Source organism: Equus caballus, chromosome 22, assembly GCF_041296265.1.
Source record: "Equus caballus isolate H_3958 breed thoroughbred chromosome 22, TB-T2T, whole genome shotgun sequence".
Classification (NCBI taxonomy): domain Eukaryota; kingdom Metazoa; phylum Chordata; class Mammalia; order Perissodactyla; family Equidae; genus Equus; species Equus caballus.
Window position 1 is genome coordinate 36,212,591 of NC_091705.1, and position 17,573 is coordinate 36,230,163.

The 17,573-nt window shown below is 51.1% G+C and overlaps 1 protein-coding gene across 3 annotated transcripts in view; it reads right to left on the minus strand.

Moving 5' to 3' along the window:
- Positions 1–17,573, minus strand: part of CDH22 (cadherin 22) — a 123,224-nt gene that overhangs the window by 83,124 nt on the left and 22,527 nt on the right. The window lies entirely within an intron of this gene.

Sequence of the window (17,573 nt, forward strand, 5' to 3'; positions counted from 1 at the left end):
CTGGATGGTAAAACGCTACCGTCTGGACCGATGCGAGAACTGAGTGGCCCGGAGTGACACGAAGCCATCTGTTGGATGCACAGGTGAGTGGGGAGGGAGGAAGGCAACCTGGGCTGGACAAGGGCCAAGCCCCACCCTCAGCCCTGTCACTCAGTCTCATGCAGCACCCATCCTCTGCCGAGCATTGGGTTTCACCCAGGCCACATCAGAGGAGACCAGCAGGCTGGTGGGGGTCCTAATAGGGTGGGGGACCCTCCAAAGAGTCATTAGAGAGTCCACTTGGATACCCCGGGAGTACGTGTGACACATTTCATTTCAGTCTCCCTTAGTCCCTTCTCTGTCTTGGAGCTGCAGGGATGAGGCACATATTCAGGGTAGTTAATTTTTATTGCCACCTGAGCAGATGACATTAAGGAATCTGTCCCTTTGCGGTACAAGAGAAAGCTCTCTAGGCTGGAAGGCAAGTGGACTACGTTGGAGCCTGGCTTTGATCCCACCATGCTGGGTGACTTTGGGCCAGGCCGCACCCTCTCTGGGCTTCTGTACAATGAAATGTCAAACTGTGGTTCTCAGGGCTCGTCAGAGGACCAGGATCATACTGGTAGCATAACAAATGGGTTTTGTTCAAAACGCATATCCCCAGATCCGCAGAGCATCTGATTCAGTAATGAGAATAATACCAATAGGCAACATTTATTGGGTGCTTCCTATGTGCCAGGACTTGGACATCTGATGGGCTAAAAATAAGCGGCTGTGCTTACTGACACCGTGCTAAGCACTTTACATGAGTTCCCTCGCTGAATCTGTGCCACAGTCTGTTTTATTCTTCTTCTTACTTTACAGATGAAGAAACTCGGGCACAGAGAGGTGAAGTAACTTGCCTGGTTACAATCACAAAGTGGGAAGCCAGGACTTGAACTGGAAAGTCTGGCCCCGGAGCCTGTCCTAGGTCTGGGGAACCTTCCTAGCAGATTCTGACGCTGACCTGGGAGCCCCTGGACAAGGCGGTCAGGAAGCTGTGTCACGGGGATCAAGCATTGTGCACCTACTGTGAGCGACACGTTTTCACTGATTCCACAAGCTGCTAGAGAAGGGCTCCTCGCACACACACCAGCGCAAGCTCTCACCGCTATTACTGTAGGCAATCCTCACACCGCCCTCCCGACTTACTGACGAAAGCAGAGGTGGCTTGCTCCAGACCACAGGGCTGGGGTCCGACTGCAAAGCCGTGACACTAGCACACTGCCTCCACGACCCCACTGTCCCCTGCACCTTGAAATAGATGCTGAATTGTACCCCCCAACTCTCTGGGCCTCAGTCTTCCCATCTGTAAAGCAGAGGAGTTGAACTAGTGGGCTGGGAGTCTGTCATCCCAGCCTCTGCTGTGTGTTCTTGGATGAGTTTCTTCCCTTTCTGGGCCTCAGTCTCCCCATCTGGAAAGGAAGGCTCTGTGGTCCTGTCCCAGTACGACAGGCAGTCGCTGCTTTAACGCAAGCCTCCTGGCGATGGACCCCCTTAGGTCCGGCTCCCTGCAGACTGGCTCGGGGCAGAGATGCGCCTGCGCGAGGTTTACTGGGGAGAGCGGAGGGAACACCATGGAACAGATGAGGGAGGCAGGGCCGCGCAGAGGGAGAAGTTGAACTGCGATGCTGCCTCAGCTGGTCCCATGGGGCAGTCTGGTGCTAGGACGCTACCGGTTGAGGCAAGCGGACCAGCCTTTGGATGCGTGCATCTACCCAACACTGGACGTGAGTTACCCACCCCTCCAGGGGGTGTGACCTCGAGTGAGACAGCCCCTTTGGCTGAGGGCAGTCCCTGCAAAGGGGCTGTCAGCAGCCACTGTCACAGCCTTCCTGGGTGATACGTTCCACTACATAAAATCTGCAGAAAAATCAGGGCCCGACCTCAGCTCTGGAGACGACAGCAGACGAGACGCGGCCTGAGCCCTGGGCTTAGCAAGCCAGGTCCTGGCCCGGCTCCAGGCCCTGTGCCCCGGGTGTGCTGCCTGCTGCCATCACAGCGGGATCAGCGCCCCAGATCTCGCTTAAAGCCCGACTGCCACCGCCTGCCTCGCGGCTCATTCCTGCGGCTCCCCGAGGTCCCAGCGATTATGCCACTGAAAATTCCGTTTTCATCTTGTCAACCTCACAGTAAATTACAGGCCCGGGGAGGCGTGGGCCTCCTCCTTAAACAAGATTCAATTCCACTTAGCTGCCCCCCTTCCCACCCCACACATGGGTCCCCTCCTTCCCGCCACCCCAGGCTCAGGATTTATGGCCTTTCCTTGCAGGCAGCTGGTAACCATGGCAAGCTCCTTAGGGAGGCTTCGGACTGGAGCCTTGTCAGCCTGACTCCAGTGTGGCCGCTTCCTCCTAGGGTGAGAGAGAAGAAAGGCCAGGATGGTGGCGTGGACTTCTAGAGGCCGAGGCAGAGAGGTACAAGAAACCCAGTCGATTCAGCAAACACATCGAGGCTGTCACATCTAATCCTCACACTAACCATGATGGAGACACTATCATCACCCCCATTTTACAGATGGGCAAACTGGGGCCGAGGAGCACAAGGTCAACTGCCAAGGTCACGCTGAGGAAGCAGCTGACCCCAGAGCTGGGGCGCTTAAGCTCCATGGCCACTGCCCCTTCCTGCAACTTCTGCTTTTGGAGGGGTTTCGAGTCTCTTGAAGGGTTTCGGGCCCTCTAAGGCCTCGGCCCACCCATCTGATGTCTGAATTCTCTCTTAGATCTCAGCCCCTGCTTGTACTCCCCCAGTGATGGGGAGATCACTGCCTCTCCGGAGGGCCCATTGTCTCTCTAATGATTAGACACAGTCTCCAAATATTTGATCCAGCTCTGTCACCCCTCAGAAGCATTAAAAGAATGCCAAAACGGCGTTGAGGGTCCTCTGTGATCTGGCTGCTAACTCCCGTCTGCAAACTTACCTTCCGTGGCTCACCAACACTGTAGACTCCCAGGGGGGTCCCCTCTCTGCTCACTGCTCTGCCCAAGTCTTTTCTTATATCACTTCCCACCCCTTACAATTATCAGCCCCTTCATTCCTGTCCTAGAATATCAGAGCTGGAAACCCACTGCTATCTTCACTTTCCTGATAGAGAGAGGCTCAGAGAGGGGATGAATTTCTCTAGCGCACGGGGTGAGCTGATAGTGGGGCCCAAATCTTCTGCCAATTAAAATAATAAATAGTAATAAAATAGCAAACATCCATTGAGTGCTTGATACCAGCATTCTAGGCATCTATGTGTAATCCACTTAATTCGCAAACAACCTTATGAGGCAAGTCCTATTTCTATTGTCGTTTTGCAGCGGGGATGAGGCACGGAGAGGTCAGGCGACTTGCCCAATGGCGCGAGGGCAGTCTGAGGTCAAAGCCGCGCTCCTGACCAGGTGATCCCCCTGCTCCGTGCCGCCCCTCTCCATCCACTTGGCTTGTTTGTGGATGGTCAAGCAGACAGAAGACGCCAAGAGGAGCCAACATATCAAAGAGAAGTAACAGTGGCTGCTCTGCCAGAGAAACTGGCCTGTCCCTTGTGTTCTTGGACCTGGGGCCTGAGGCCAGCACTGTCCCCACCCGGAGCCTGCCCACTAGGAGTTGTCACTTCCCACTTCTGCAGCTTCCCATCCACATCCCCAGGGACCTCCAGCTTTGTCTTTTCTTCCTACTGGACCGCAACCCTGGACCTCCGGAGGTAGGGCCAGGGCCTGGTTCATCTCTATGCCCTAGAGCCTAACCCAGGGACCAGCATGGAGTAGGTGCTCAATAAAAGCTTGCTTTTACCTAAGGGAGTAAAGTAGGGATTCCCGTGGCAGGTGACATTGAACTCCTCCTTGACAAGTAGGGGGGAGCAAAGGGGAAGGGTATGCCAGGCAGAGGGAAACGCTTGAGAAAGTCTTGAAGAAGGGAGTATTCAGAGTGTGGGGGGCTGTGAAGGGGAGGAGGTAGGGGATGTGGGGGGATGGGAAAGAGGGCAGAAAAGCAAGCTGCAGCCAAGCTGAGCACCTTGCTAAGGGACTTGGTCTGACCTTGGTGGTGGGAACACTCATATGACCTGGTCGTGCCCAGAACAGATCGGGGAAGGGAACGGGGAGACAATATTTCTCACGGGTCCTACATCCTCAGCTTGGGACGGCTGGGGCTGCAGGCTGCAAACCTGTTTGGCTAAATCGCCCCCCAGCCTATGAGCACTCGTCTGGGGTGACAGACAGGCAGCAATGATGCCAGGCCTGATGGAGGTTTTACTCTATTCTCTCTCCCAACAAGTGATGGAGCTGGCAGATAGGGCATCCTTTTCTCTAATCTCCCGTCTCAGGCTGCAACACGAAAGCAAGCTGAGCCCAGCAGCTTGTTCAAACCTTAATCCTCTCCTTCTGGAGTTTATAGCTATAGATTCTGGTCAAGGATTCTCTGTCCCTTTCTCCAGGGGACACTGCAAGTATTGAAGAAAATAGAGCTCATGTACAGGGCTGTCCTGGAGGGGCTGCATGGGGGGTGTGAAACCCTAAATCTACGTTCACCTTTACGGAGAAGGCGGGAGCTGGTGTGGGGAGAGTGGACTCCAGACTCTGCTGCTATCAGCTGTGTGACCTTGGACAAGTCACTTCACCTCTCTGAGTCTCAGGGTTCTCCTCCGTAAAACAGGGAAAATAAATCTTTGCAGGTTTGTTGTGAGGCTCGAGTAGACGATGAATTTAAAGTAATCCTCTGGAAAGAGTCAAGTGCTGTAACCAGGTGAGGTTTGATTATTATTATCCACAAGCAAGAGTGGGTCTGAATCGGGACAGTGAAATGTAATAACAGCAGTTCAGAGAGCTTTTCCCGCCAGCCATTACCACCCTGGGCTGGGCCCATGATAAGCATCCCTCCATCGAATTCCCACCCCAAGTCCCCACATCCTTTTTACAGATGAGGAAACACATCTGCGTCCATCCTCTAGTCTTGCCCTTTGCAACCGAGAAAATGTCACTCCTCTTGCCTGAGGACAGTCCCCTGATCTGGGTTCTGGAGCCCTCTCATACTTTCTTGGCATCTGAGAAAACATACACTGTGAATGTCCCTTCTCCTGCCTTATCTTCACCTCTCTCTGATGGGCTCCTGGCCATTGGCATTTACACGTGCTCAAGTAGATTCTATCTTTAAAAAAAAACAACAAAAAGAAGTGCACACCTCCCTACAGCTCCCAGCCCCTTCCCTTCACAGCAAAACTTCTCTGAAGACCAGTCCTACTCACTGTCTCCTTACTCACCTGCCACTGTCTTCTCAACCCACTGCCACCTGGCTTTCATCCCCAATACTGCACGAATGTGGCCCACAGAGGTCAGCCATGACTGCCATCTTGCTAAATCCAAAGGATGTTCTCCACTCTTCACTTTACTTGACCTCTTATCAGCATTTGAAATACAAACTAGACAACTGGGCTCCTTCCTACCTCCCTGGTAATGCCTTCCGTATCTCCTTTGCAGGCTTATCCTCCTCTATCCCACCTTCACACTCCTCAATCATTTCCCAAGCAATCTCAGCCATGTGGATGGCTCCAATCACCATCAATACTCTGATGACTCCCAAACTTAGTCTCAACCTCCCTTCTGAAGTCCAGGGACAAAACGTACAGTTGCCCTCTCAACACCTCCACTCAGATGTCTTTCAGAAACCTCAGACCCAACATGTCCCAAGTCAGACATATGCTCTTCTTCCTCAAAACTGGCCCTTCTCCAGGGTGCCTCGTCTCAGTGAACGGCACCCATATCTGTCATGTGGTCCAACCAGAAGGCCGGAAGTCATGATTGACAGCTCCCATCCCCTGGAAAATCTATTATTAAGTCTGGTTCACTTTACTTCCTAAATAACTCTCTAGATTGACCACTTTGCACCATCTCCATCACCACCCTAATTCAAACAGCACGCAGGATTAAATTTTTGGCTTGACATTGGACGGTGTGACATTTACCATGATGGCGTGAATTAGGGGAGAAAAGGTTGGGGGCGGAAGCAAGACTTCCTTTTTAGATATATTATGTTTGAGACATTCACAAGACATGCAAGTGGAGAGGTGTAGCAGGCAGTTGGATGGAACAGTCTGGAACTACAAGGACAGGGGATATAAATCTGAGATTCATCAGCATGTAGGTGATATTTAATGCTGAGGAAATGAATGAGATCACTTGGGGAGAGGTAGAGAGCAGGCCCAGAAGTGAGCCCTGGGGCACTCCCACATCACAGATGAAATAGAGGAGGAAAGGAGGCAGAAAGACTGAGAAGAGGGGCTGGCCCCGTGGCCGAGTGGTTAAGTTCGCGCGCTCCGCTGCAGGTGGCCCAGTGTTTCGTTGGTTCGAATCCTGGGCGCGGACATGGCACTGCTCATCAGACCACGCTGAGGCAGCGTCCCACATGCCTCAACTAGAAGGACCCACAACAAAGAATATACAACTATGTACCGGGGGGCTTTGGGGAGAAAAATGGAAAAAAAAAAAAAAAAAAAAAAAAGACTGAGAAGAATCTGCCAGTAAGGTTGGAGGCCATCCAAGAGACTGGAGTCATGGAAACCAAGAGCGGAACTAGAGGTCAGCATGTTGAAGGCTGCTGAAAGGCAAAGTAAACTGAAGATGGAGAAGTGACTCCACTAGGCAATGCAGGGGTTGTTAGTGGCCTTGACAAGAGGGTTGATGTTTGTCTTTCCTGTTAGACTGTAAGCCCCATGAGGCAAGGGATGTCATTTGTTTACTCACATTATACCTCTGGTGCTTAGCTCATTAGCATTGTTTTCTGGCATGTCTGGTTATCTTTGACTGTGTTTTGGCCATTGTACTTGGATTTTTTTTCTCTTCCTTTTTTAAGGAAGAATGTCAAGCCCAGGATGCAAGTATTTTCTTCTGAAAAGGATTTGCATTTGGCTGTGGTGCTACCATTCTGGAATTGCTTTAAACAAAATTTGAGGCTTAAGGTCCCTGGAATATCCAAGTAGTGTTGCTGAGGCTGCCAATCTGTGATTCAAGGCTGGATTATCCTTGGTGCACCCTTATCCCAAGGGTGAAGCCCTCTGGAGTCCCAGTTTATTTTGGTGAGGGTCTTCACTTGATTGCCCACCTTGTACAGACCATGGACTTTGATTTCAATTCCCTTTTGCTGTGAGATCATCAAAAAAATAAATTCAAAATTTCTGACATCAGCAAAGGCCCTCAGGACAAGAGCAGATTCTATGCTCTCTAATTTCTCTGGGTTTTTGTTTTCCCTTCACTTTTGACCTACTAATTCCTGGTAATTCCTTACAAAGAGTTTACTTGTCAACTCTTTGATGCTTTAATGAGATGCTTTTTCTATTTTACCCAGCATTCTTTGCTCTTTTCAGCTGAACGGTTGATCCTAAAAACCTAGCCTCCTTTTTCTAAACACAGAATTTGCTAATTCCCAGGGCTTAGCACAGTGCATGGCACGTTGTAATGGCTCAATAAATATTTGTTGATTGAATGAATGAAATGAACCCAGGTCTCCAGCATCCTTGCTCTTTCTAATGCATTGGACATCATATTCCTGGGCCAAGAAACTAACAGAGCACTGTGGTCAGAGCTCGGTCAGCTGTGCAGAGAGGCAGGGCTGTGAGCTCAGAGGAGAGAAAGAGCCCTGTGGGATGGGGAGGGACAACAGCGGGGAGTAGTGGATAGGACCAGGATGAGCACAAAGATGGAATGGCATCTTAGCAGATGAGCCACTGGGTTGGGAAAGGAGGACTCATAGGAAGTGACGTTGTAAGTAAAGGCCTGAAGTGAAGGCTGGAACGTGTTGGGGATCCAAGAGCTAAGAGTGGGCAGAGAAGCAAGGACCAGCCGGGAAAAGACTTGAAGGCCAAGGGAGGCCCCTGAGCCCTGTGTGGATGCAGAAGCAGGACTCTGGCAGGAGCAGTTCCTTGAAGCCGCCAGGAGGAGAGAGGAGAAACAGCTTCTGTTGAAATGCATCATGGTAATTGCCAAGGGGAGTATTTCCCCTAGTTTAAAAAGCTTTCTTCTCTGCATTTTCCTTGGTTCCAGTTTCAAAGGAATTTTAATTGCAAAGAAAATTTTGTCACTGCCCTGCAGGGAGAGGGCTCCATGGCCTCGAACAGTCATGCCTGGTGCTGATTCCTCTCCAAACTGGGGATTTTCACGCTTTGGCTGCGTGGACGCTGTCTGGGGGTTGGGCAGTGTGGATGAAGGGGTGGGGTCGGGAGAAGCCTCTCTGTGCCTTTTTGGGGCCAGGAAGGCTGGGTTTTCAGCCAGGGGGTCTCTGGCCTGGGTCCTCTATGAGGGTCTTCGTTGCCAACTTGGTGACAGTCCTAGCTCCTTTCTCCTCGAACCCAGTGGGTTTATTTAGTTAATTATGTTAATTAAATAACTGTTCTCTCAGCTTCTATCCTGGCTGCACTGTAGACTTTTCTCCACACAGAAGCCCATTGGGAAAACAGTTTGGTAGTTTCTTAAAAAGTTAAACATAAATTTTTGATACAACCTGGAAATTCCACTTCTGGGTATCCACCCAAGAGAATGAAAACATAAACCCATGCAAAGACTTGTAAGCAAATGTTCGTAGCAGCATGATTTGAAATAGCCAAAAGAGATGAAAACAACCCAAAAGTCTGTCATCTGGTGAATGGATAAACAAGACATGGTATGTCCATGCAAAGGAATACTATTAAGCAATAAACAGGAAGAGACTGCTGATGTGTGCTGTAATATGGACGCATCTCAGAAACGTTATGCTCAGGGAAAGGAGCCAGATGCAAAAAAAGCACATATTGTATGACTTTGTTTATGTGAAATGTCCAGAAAAACCAAATCTCTAGAGACAGAAAACAGATCGGAGGCTGCCTGGGGCCAGCAGCGGGAACTGGGATGGACTGTAGTTGGGCATGAAGGATCTTTCTGAGGTGAAAGAAATGTTCTAAAACTGCATAATGGTGGTGGCTGCACAACCCTGTAATTTACTAAAAATCGTTGAATTGTACACTAACCATGAATGAACTTTATAGTACGTAAATTACACCTCAATAAAGCTGTCGAAAAAAATGTCTCCTATTTCTCTCACAATAAAAGCCAGAGTTTCTTCAAGGCCTTGCACAATCTGCCTCCACGGCCTCTTTGACCTTGCCCCCTCCAGCTCTCCCCCTCCCTCCCTCTGCTCCAGCCCCGCTGGCCCTCTGGGTTTTCCTTGAACACAGCAGACAGACGTGCTCTCACCATAGCCTTCGCATTGGCTGTTCCCTTTGCCTGGAATGCTTTTCCCCTAGATATCTGCAGGGCTTCCTTCCTTACCATTTTGATATCTTCGTTCAAATATCATCTTTTCAGAGGAAAGTAACCCGACCACTCCATCAGAAATTGCAGCCCCCCTCCTAGGCTCTGCCAACTCCCCCCTCTTTATTTTTCGTGGTGCTTATCACCTCCTCACATATGAGTTACTTATTTATTGTGCTTATGTTTGTCTCTCTCTTTCTCCACTAGCATACGTGCTTCACTGGAATAGGAATTCTTCTTGGCTTGATTCTCTGCAGTCCCCTTAGGGCATCGAGCAGTACGCAGCACAGAACGGTGCTCGACGAATATTTGTCTAGTGGATGAATTAATAAGTGATTCGACAAATGTTTTCTGGATGCCCTCTCTATGCCAGGAGCTGAGCAGACGGTAGCGGCCCAGGGGGACGAGTCTCTCACCCCTAGGTGGCTTGCGTGTTAGCGGTAGAGAGACCATAGGCAAGAAAAAATGTTAAAGCAGTTATGGAGGGAAACCGAGAAACCACGAGTGTGATAACTTTACGGAAGGCTGTAGGGGAGCAGAATGAGGGAGGGTCTTCTTGGAGAGTGACCTGCTGGAGAAGCAGAAATTGGCCAGGTGACAAGGAGGGAAAGGGGATCTTGGGCCCAGGGAACGGCATGGGCGAAGGCACAGAGGTCAACGAGAGAGTGTCCTGTTTGGAGATACATAAGATGTTTGCTCCAACTGGAACGTGAACCATAAAGGGTATGGGGGAGAGATGGGGCAGGCGAGGTCGCTGGTGTCAAAATATGTAACAGTCATGTCAGCAGGGCACCCACCAATCAGAAAAGATGCTGGCCATGAAGAGCTGGGTCATTCCCCCCGCGTCTCTGCCATGTCCCAGGCCATGGGAGAGACCCTGGACTTCAGAAGTTTTGGCGATCACTGAAGCGTTAAACAGGAGAGTGAGAGTGATTGGGTTTACCTTTTGGAAGGATCGTTCCTGCTGTCAAGAGCAGAACAGATGGAGGGGCTGGGGTGGATTTGTGGGAGGCCGGGCGGGAGACTTGAGTCCAGTCCAGCTGGGAGAACGGACCGTTGAGGGTGACTGATGGGATGTAGGTGGTGGGCAAAGGGAGGGGTCATGGATAATAACAACAGCCAGAGCCAGCACTTACTGAGCAGGGACTGTGTGCCCTGGGAGGCTCCGAGCACCTGACAGGGACCGTCTCTTACTCCACACAGCGACACACCAGGAATCTGGAACCAAGAAGGCTCCACGACCCAGTGGTGCGTCAGGGATTCAGACACAGTCCACAGACGACGTTAGGCTCTCAGGGTGATTCCCGGGTGGCTGGCTTGGGACCCATGAAAGGTATGAGGTTCTACCCACGTGGAGATGCCCAACGGACGATTGAATATGCAGCTCTGGAATCCAGAGAAGAATTAAAGTTGGCAGCAAGTGACGTGGGCATTACGCCCACAAAGACACCACCCACGGCAGCTGAGATGGCTCGAGACGAGAATGAGGCCGGGTCAGCCCCAAGATCTGAAGAGGGCAGAAGAGCAGAACAGGGTGTTAGCATGAGCCCTTCGGAGTAAATAAGAATAATATAAAAACACACGTGCTGGAGAAGGAATAAAACATTTTTCTAGAAGGAATTATGAGGAATTGTGAACGAGGTTTAGCCCCAGAGAGCAGCTGGCCGGGGGAGCTCTCTGTACACAGAGCGTGCTCCCCTATGTGTGGTACACGTGCCACCTCTATTTCTTGAAAAATATCAATGAGGCATAACTGTCGATGAGACTTAAAGTCATTGTTGTTCATTTTTCTCTATATACTATTTTTTTAACTTAATAAGTGTTTTTCAACAAATTAAGGGGCAGATGGAGGAAGAGATGGCAAAGGTGATGGAGAAGGAGCCATCCGAGAGGAAGAAAGAAAACCAGGAGACAGTGGGGCCGCAGAGGTCAGAGAAGGGAGATTTCAGAGGAGGTGTGGCCCTGGGTGTCCAACATTGATAAGAGACCAAGTGTGGTCATGATGACAGTAAAGGGATCCGAGGTGGGGACTGGAAGCATCGTGGTATCTGTAGCACCTGGGAGGCCTGGGGACCCTGTGAGAGTTGTAACCGGGAGGGGGCGGACACCAGACTGGAGTGGGCTGAGTGCTGAGGAGGGAGTGGGATGGAAATAGCTGGATAAATTGGGCTATGAAGGGAAGGAGGGAGGGGGCGTAGTCGGAGAGGAACGTGGGGGTGACGGAGGGACTTTTTAAAGTAGAGACAGTTGAGTGTGTTCAGAGCTGAGGGGGAGGAGCCGGCAGAGCGGAGAGGCTGAAGCGCGGAGGACGGAGGGCAGAAGCAGGGGACGGGGATCTGGAACACAGGCAGAGATGGACGGCTCCTCTGCCGTAACAGGTGGCGAGGCAGAGAGAGGACAGCTCCTCTGCCATAACAGGTGGCGAGGAGGAGGGAAGGGTGAAGCTGGGAGCAGAAGCCAGGCCTTAGCTCCCTGGGGACACCCCTCCTGCTCTTCCCCGTCTGTCCTGACCTTCTGGGGACCATGCCTGGCTTGCTTCTTGTGTTAACCGCTAACCAGGGCTCAGGCTTCCAGGTCCCTTCACTCAACTGCTCAGGCCACGCGACAGGGGCAAGGCAGCCTCCTGACCCTGCTCGTCCTCCAGCTGGCTGTGTGGCCTTTGAGAGTCCTCCCCGCTCCCATCCCTGGGCCTCAGTTTCTGCTCAAAGGTTGACCCAGCTCCAGGATCCTAGAAATCCATGGTTCAATGTTCCTGCCGGTCCCTGCCTCGGCTGTCTCAGCCCCTGCTGTCTGCATTAAGGAAACTCATCAGGAGCAGGGTGGTCCTCCCAGGTGACGAGATGAGCCTGCGGCCCAGAGATGACCTGGACACCTTTCATACGACCAGAAGACACCTGCCACTTGGAATTTTGTGGATTCTGGCTCTGAGTCCAGAATGGCCTGGTTCATCTTTCCAGATATTCTTGCCCTAAACCCCCCTAAGCCGAGGGGGAATACCACTGCCAGGGCAGAGTGTGTGCTGGGCTGAGGAGAACCGGGCCCTGGAACAGACTCTGTCCCAACCCGGCTGTGTGGCTGTGAGGAAATCCTGCACATATCTGGGCCTCAACCTTCTCATCTGAAAACTGGACACGATCTTTGCCCCCACATGGTTTTAGGGTAAGGGTTAAATGAGATAACGCACTCGACGCTTCTGGAACACAGCAAAAGCCCAGTGAAAGACCACTCTTACCATTATTAATAAACCCCGCCCCAATCTACTACAAATCTGTACTAAAACTATAGAGAAACATCAGCACGCGTTCTAGGAGGTGTACAGAGACAGCCACCGAGGCACTGCTGTTAATAAGGGAGGCCATTCTACACGTCTGTTTGTAAGGGATGGACGCTCGAAATGGAGTATCTTCCCACAACACTGGAATACAGCCACTCAAATGGAATGAACTAGAGCTCTACACATCAACACTGATAGCTTTCAAAAACATTGTGGGAGAGAAAAAAGCAAGTTGCAGAGTGATGATGTATCTAGTATGAATCCATTTACATTAAAAAAAATACAAAACAATGCTCCTATTTCCTGTGGGTGTATATCACGTACGTGCAAGTAAAAATTGGTACGTCCTCCCGCAGCCAGGCTCATCACTGAGTGACTTGGGAGGAAGTGGGGCCGAGATCAGACTGGAGGTGGTGATAAAGGGGACCTGAGCTTCAGCAACAATGTCCCGGTTTCTAAAAGAATGGATTCATGTATTTCTTATAAAATTAAAATGAATTTTTAAAAGAAATTAACTTAAAAAACATTCCTGCCCTGCTCATTTCCCTAAGTTGTTTGGAGGATGGAGTTCTGTGTGCATAGGGAATGTGTAATTCATTTGCTGGTTGACAGAGCATTTTTTACCCACATGACCCAACTCCGTCCTCTCAACGAGACTTTGAGAGATGGATTATAATTTCTGTTCTATTGAGGAGGAAATCAGGGCGTGATTCGTCCCAGGTCACACGTGTGGCATGGGGACAGAACTGAGATTCAAGCCCACGGCTGGCTAGTTCCATGGCCTAGGGCCCTCTTTCTACTGCTTCAGGTGCTGGGGTGAACATGCCTCTTAAACTGTCTCCAGGCCACGGGTGCCATTAGGATAACGACAGGGAGGGGCACCCTCCCGCCTCTGAGCCCCCTCTCAGGAGGACAGCAGTCTCCAGGCAGAAGTCCCACAGCCCCACCTGACCCGGCCCCCAAGACCTCAGCTGCAGGGCCTGGGGGCTGCCCTCTCTCTTGAGACCCTCACCCACTAGTTTCTGCGAGGCAGTATGGTGCTAAAGATAGACCTTGGATATCCGACTCAGAGAGATCCGGACTTGAATCCCAGCTCTGTCACTTATCAACTGGTGACCTTGAGCAAGGCACTTCCTCGCTTTGCAAATTAAAACCTAGTTTGCAGGTTGCTGTGGGCAAAGTGTCCACTGTAAGCCCTCTATTTCCCTCTCTTTTCCTCTTCCCACTGCTATGCCAGCTCTCAGTGAGGGGCCTGACTCACCCCTGAATGTGCCAGGTACAGTGCCTGACATAAACTGGGTGCCCAGGAAGTTTGTGGCTTGGCTTCTCATGGGGTTAAATTATCGATGACAACAGGAAAAGTCACCACAATCTAACTGGGGTAGTGGACCCCACTCACAAACAAGGGCCATCTTGAACTCTACTTTGAGGGCAGTGGGGAGCCATTGAATGTTTAGTCAAAAGAGCGATATAGTTAGCTAGGTCTCAGAAAGAACACGCTGTGTGGAGTGTGGCTTTGGAAGGGACAAGGCTGTGGTGAAGAGTTCAGGTGACAGATGGGGCCTTGAGGTCCCTTCTAATCCTATGAGATACCTGGGGGACTAGAGGACAGTAGGGAAGAGGAGGGGCGGGACTGGATTTTGGAAGTTGCTAGGATTTTATAGGAGATGGAGATAAAACACGTGATGTATATGAGGATGTGTTTTGTAACTAAAAAAAATTGCATGACCCGCTTGGCTGCTCTCGTTGTCACAGTCACAGGCTTTCTTGGGCATACAACATCCCTGCCCCTTTGTATTCAGGGAGCATCCACACAGGTCTCAAGGAAATTCCCAGCTCACCTGAATCACTTGGCAGAAACAAGTTTTTATGCCAACTCACAAACCGACCCATGTAAGCTCTCCGATAAACACAGCACATTATTGCGAAAACAGGGAGCCAACCAAAGGGAACGGCCAGCTTTTTCTGGTTTCTCATGGACACATCTGTTGACCTACACCTGACCTTCAGGATAACATCCCATACATCCAAAACGTCAGATTCAAGGGAGAAGCGGGAAGGGCAGGTGGGAACATGGACAGCAGGAGAGAGGGAGGCTAGAGTTTATAATGCAAATAGCAGCTGCTGTGTTTTGAAGGCTTACTCTGAGCTGGGGACACGCACTAATGCTTGTATCAGCCTCTGACGTGGGTGCTGTTTTCGTAGATGCCTCTTACAGCTGAGGGAATGCAGACCCAGGGAATTGAAGTATCATACCCAAATTCACGCCGCTGGTGAGTGGCAGAGCTGGGGTTTAAAGCTTGTCTAGCTTTGAGGTCCACTGCGACTGCTCATTCTCATCACCAGACTTGATGAATACCAATACTTTTCTTTTTGTCCCCAAAGACCCGATACTGGTGACTTTAATGATGTTGCTTCATTTATTCATTCCAAAAATAATTATTGAGTGCCTGCCCTATGCCTGGCAATGAGGAAGGAGGATGGCAGGGGATGGACATGGGCAGAGGTCTGGAGACTGAGATGCGTGAGTGATGTGCCCAAGACACCCTGGACTTGGCAGGTAAGACCCAGAGGAGCTTAGTTTGAGTGGGCGGGGAGCAGTTCTGGGGAAAGAGGGTCTGTAAACAGTAGGTGGAGATGGGGGCGGGGCAGGAGTGCATGGAGAGAGAGAGTGGGGGTCTCACTCCCAGATTTATTACCTCTGGGTCCTCAAATGCACGACTACCAGGGAGAAGTGACAAAATAAAAAGGGAAAGGAAAAAATGCCAGCTACAGCCAGAATAAAATCAGGGCAAATAGAATAAAACCTGACAGCCAAGTATAAATAAATATTCGTAAAAGAGTTAAAGGACAGATTAAAATAAAAACACCAAATGCAATTCTTACCCCTTGACAAATGCAGTGCGAATTGGGTTCTTTTAATCAAATGTTTGGCAGGTGTATGAATTATTTATAATTCAATATCTGGTGGTTAAATGGAAAATGGAAGATGTTCCCGGCGTCTCCTCCAAGCTTATCCGCCTCCTCCAGAGAGTTCTCCCCAGGAGAGGGGGTGGGGCGGCCCCTCCCCCACCCCAGGTACATGCCTGGACTCTGGCTCCCCGTAATCCCTGACTCGCTCCCAGCTTCACCATTTGTCAACGTGCTCTCTAGTCACAAGCCTTCACGCTGCTCAGGGCCTTGTTCGGGAAGGAAGCCCCTCAACGTCGGGACAGGAGCGGGGGCAGCTGAGCATGTGTAGGAGAGCTGGGGGTCCAGGGGCCTGAGTTCTTGACCCTGGCTCCCGCAGACTCCGAGCGTGCTCCTGTGCACGTCTTTGGCCCTCCCTGGGTCCTCCTCCCTCAGGCCAGCTTCTCCGTTCCGTCTTTTATTTTTCCATGTCACATTTCTGTTCACAGCGCATTCCAACACGGGGGCCTCACCAGATCATTCTATGGCAGGGAGCATGGTCACTGTCCCCATTTCACAGAGGAGAAAACTGATGCTCAGAAAATGGTGCCTCTGGTCATGTCATGGGTATGAGATCAAGCTGTGGTTGGAGCCCAGGTCTTCAGACTCCAGGTTCAGGGGGAGCGTGATTCTGGGAGCAGGTGGAGGTCTGAAGTGTGGGTACAGTGGACAGGGCGTGAACTCCACAGTCAGACAGACTTAGGCTCCAATTCCAGCTCTGAACTCACTGTCTGCCTGACAGGGGCATGTGACCTAACCTCTCTGATCTTCCACTTCTGCTCTGTCCACTGTGCTGAGGGTAATCGCTACCCTGGGGGCTCCTGGGAGGATTAAGAGTCGGGGGTGGGGGTGGAGTCTGGGCATCGCGTGGCCTCAGTGAAGCTGGACATTGCTGTTCCTGCGGCTACAAGGAATTACCTTCAACCTACAGATGAGAAACCTGAGGCCCAAAGAGACAATGTGACGTCCCCAAAGTCATTCAGCGAGTCAGTGGCGGGGGATCTGGCCCTCTGGGAGCTTGTCAGGCCTTGTGTTGCTGGCTCACGCCCACACCTCCCCTGGGTACCCACCCACCCCGATTCTGAATTAGATCCCACCCCTCACCCCTACCCATGAGACATTCTGCCCTTGTCTGCCCCCACTCCCCATTTGTCTCTCTCTTTTTGACACACGCACACGCACACACGGACACACACACATGCACACACACGCACACGCACTCCTGTGAGGGAAAGCAGGAGCGGAGAGTCCCACTGCAGCCAAATGTTGACTGACTTCCCTGAGCAGCAGATGAATGAGTCCTCGTAGCTAACAAACGGCTGTCGGAAAGGTGGGAGAATGAAGGTAATTAGTCCCCTTAATGCCGATTTCAGACTAATCTTTCACACTTAAGGAAATTGTTCCAATGATTTTCTTATTTTCAGGGGAGCTCGTTAAGTAAGAATTAGAAAAATAGATATGGTAGGAGATAAGAAAATGGATTTCGTAATGACAAGCTGCCTAAACACACCGAGAGGGGGCTGGCTGGGACCGGGATGGAGTGACAGATCCAGGTCCTCCTGGGATGGGTGACAACTGGGTGTTCCAGGGCCCCTGGGCAGGACGAAGACCCCTGAGAGCAAGGTCAAGGGCCCCCGGCCTCAGCTTGGGGCCTTTGCAGAGTAGGTGTGTGGTGCACGCTGGCTGCGTTTGATGTTTTGGACCCAGCACAGCTGTCAGCCTCGTGCTCCTGAGCCCTGGCCAGAGGGAGCCGCTCATCAGACAACTTTCCTCAACAGCTGGAAAGAGAGAATGGGATCCAGGGCCCACTGCCGAGAATTCAAACCTCAGCACCTTCTGGATCCTCTGGGGAACCTAAGGAACGTTTATTGATTGCCTGCTGTATGCATTTGCTGTGTTGGGTGCCCTACCTCCATTTCACCCCATAGCCCCATGGGGTAGACGCGAGTGTCACCATTTCATGGACGTGGAGATGGAGGCTCGGAGACAGGGCTGATGATGTTCAGCCAGCCCTACTGGTTATTTTCAGGCCTCGTCTGTTCTCTGTGGTCAATGCCTGTGTTGTTCCAGCTAAA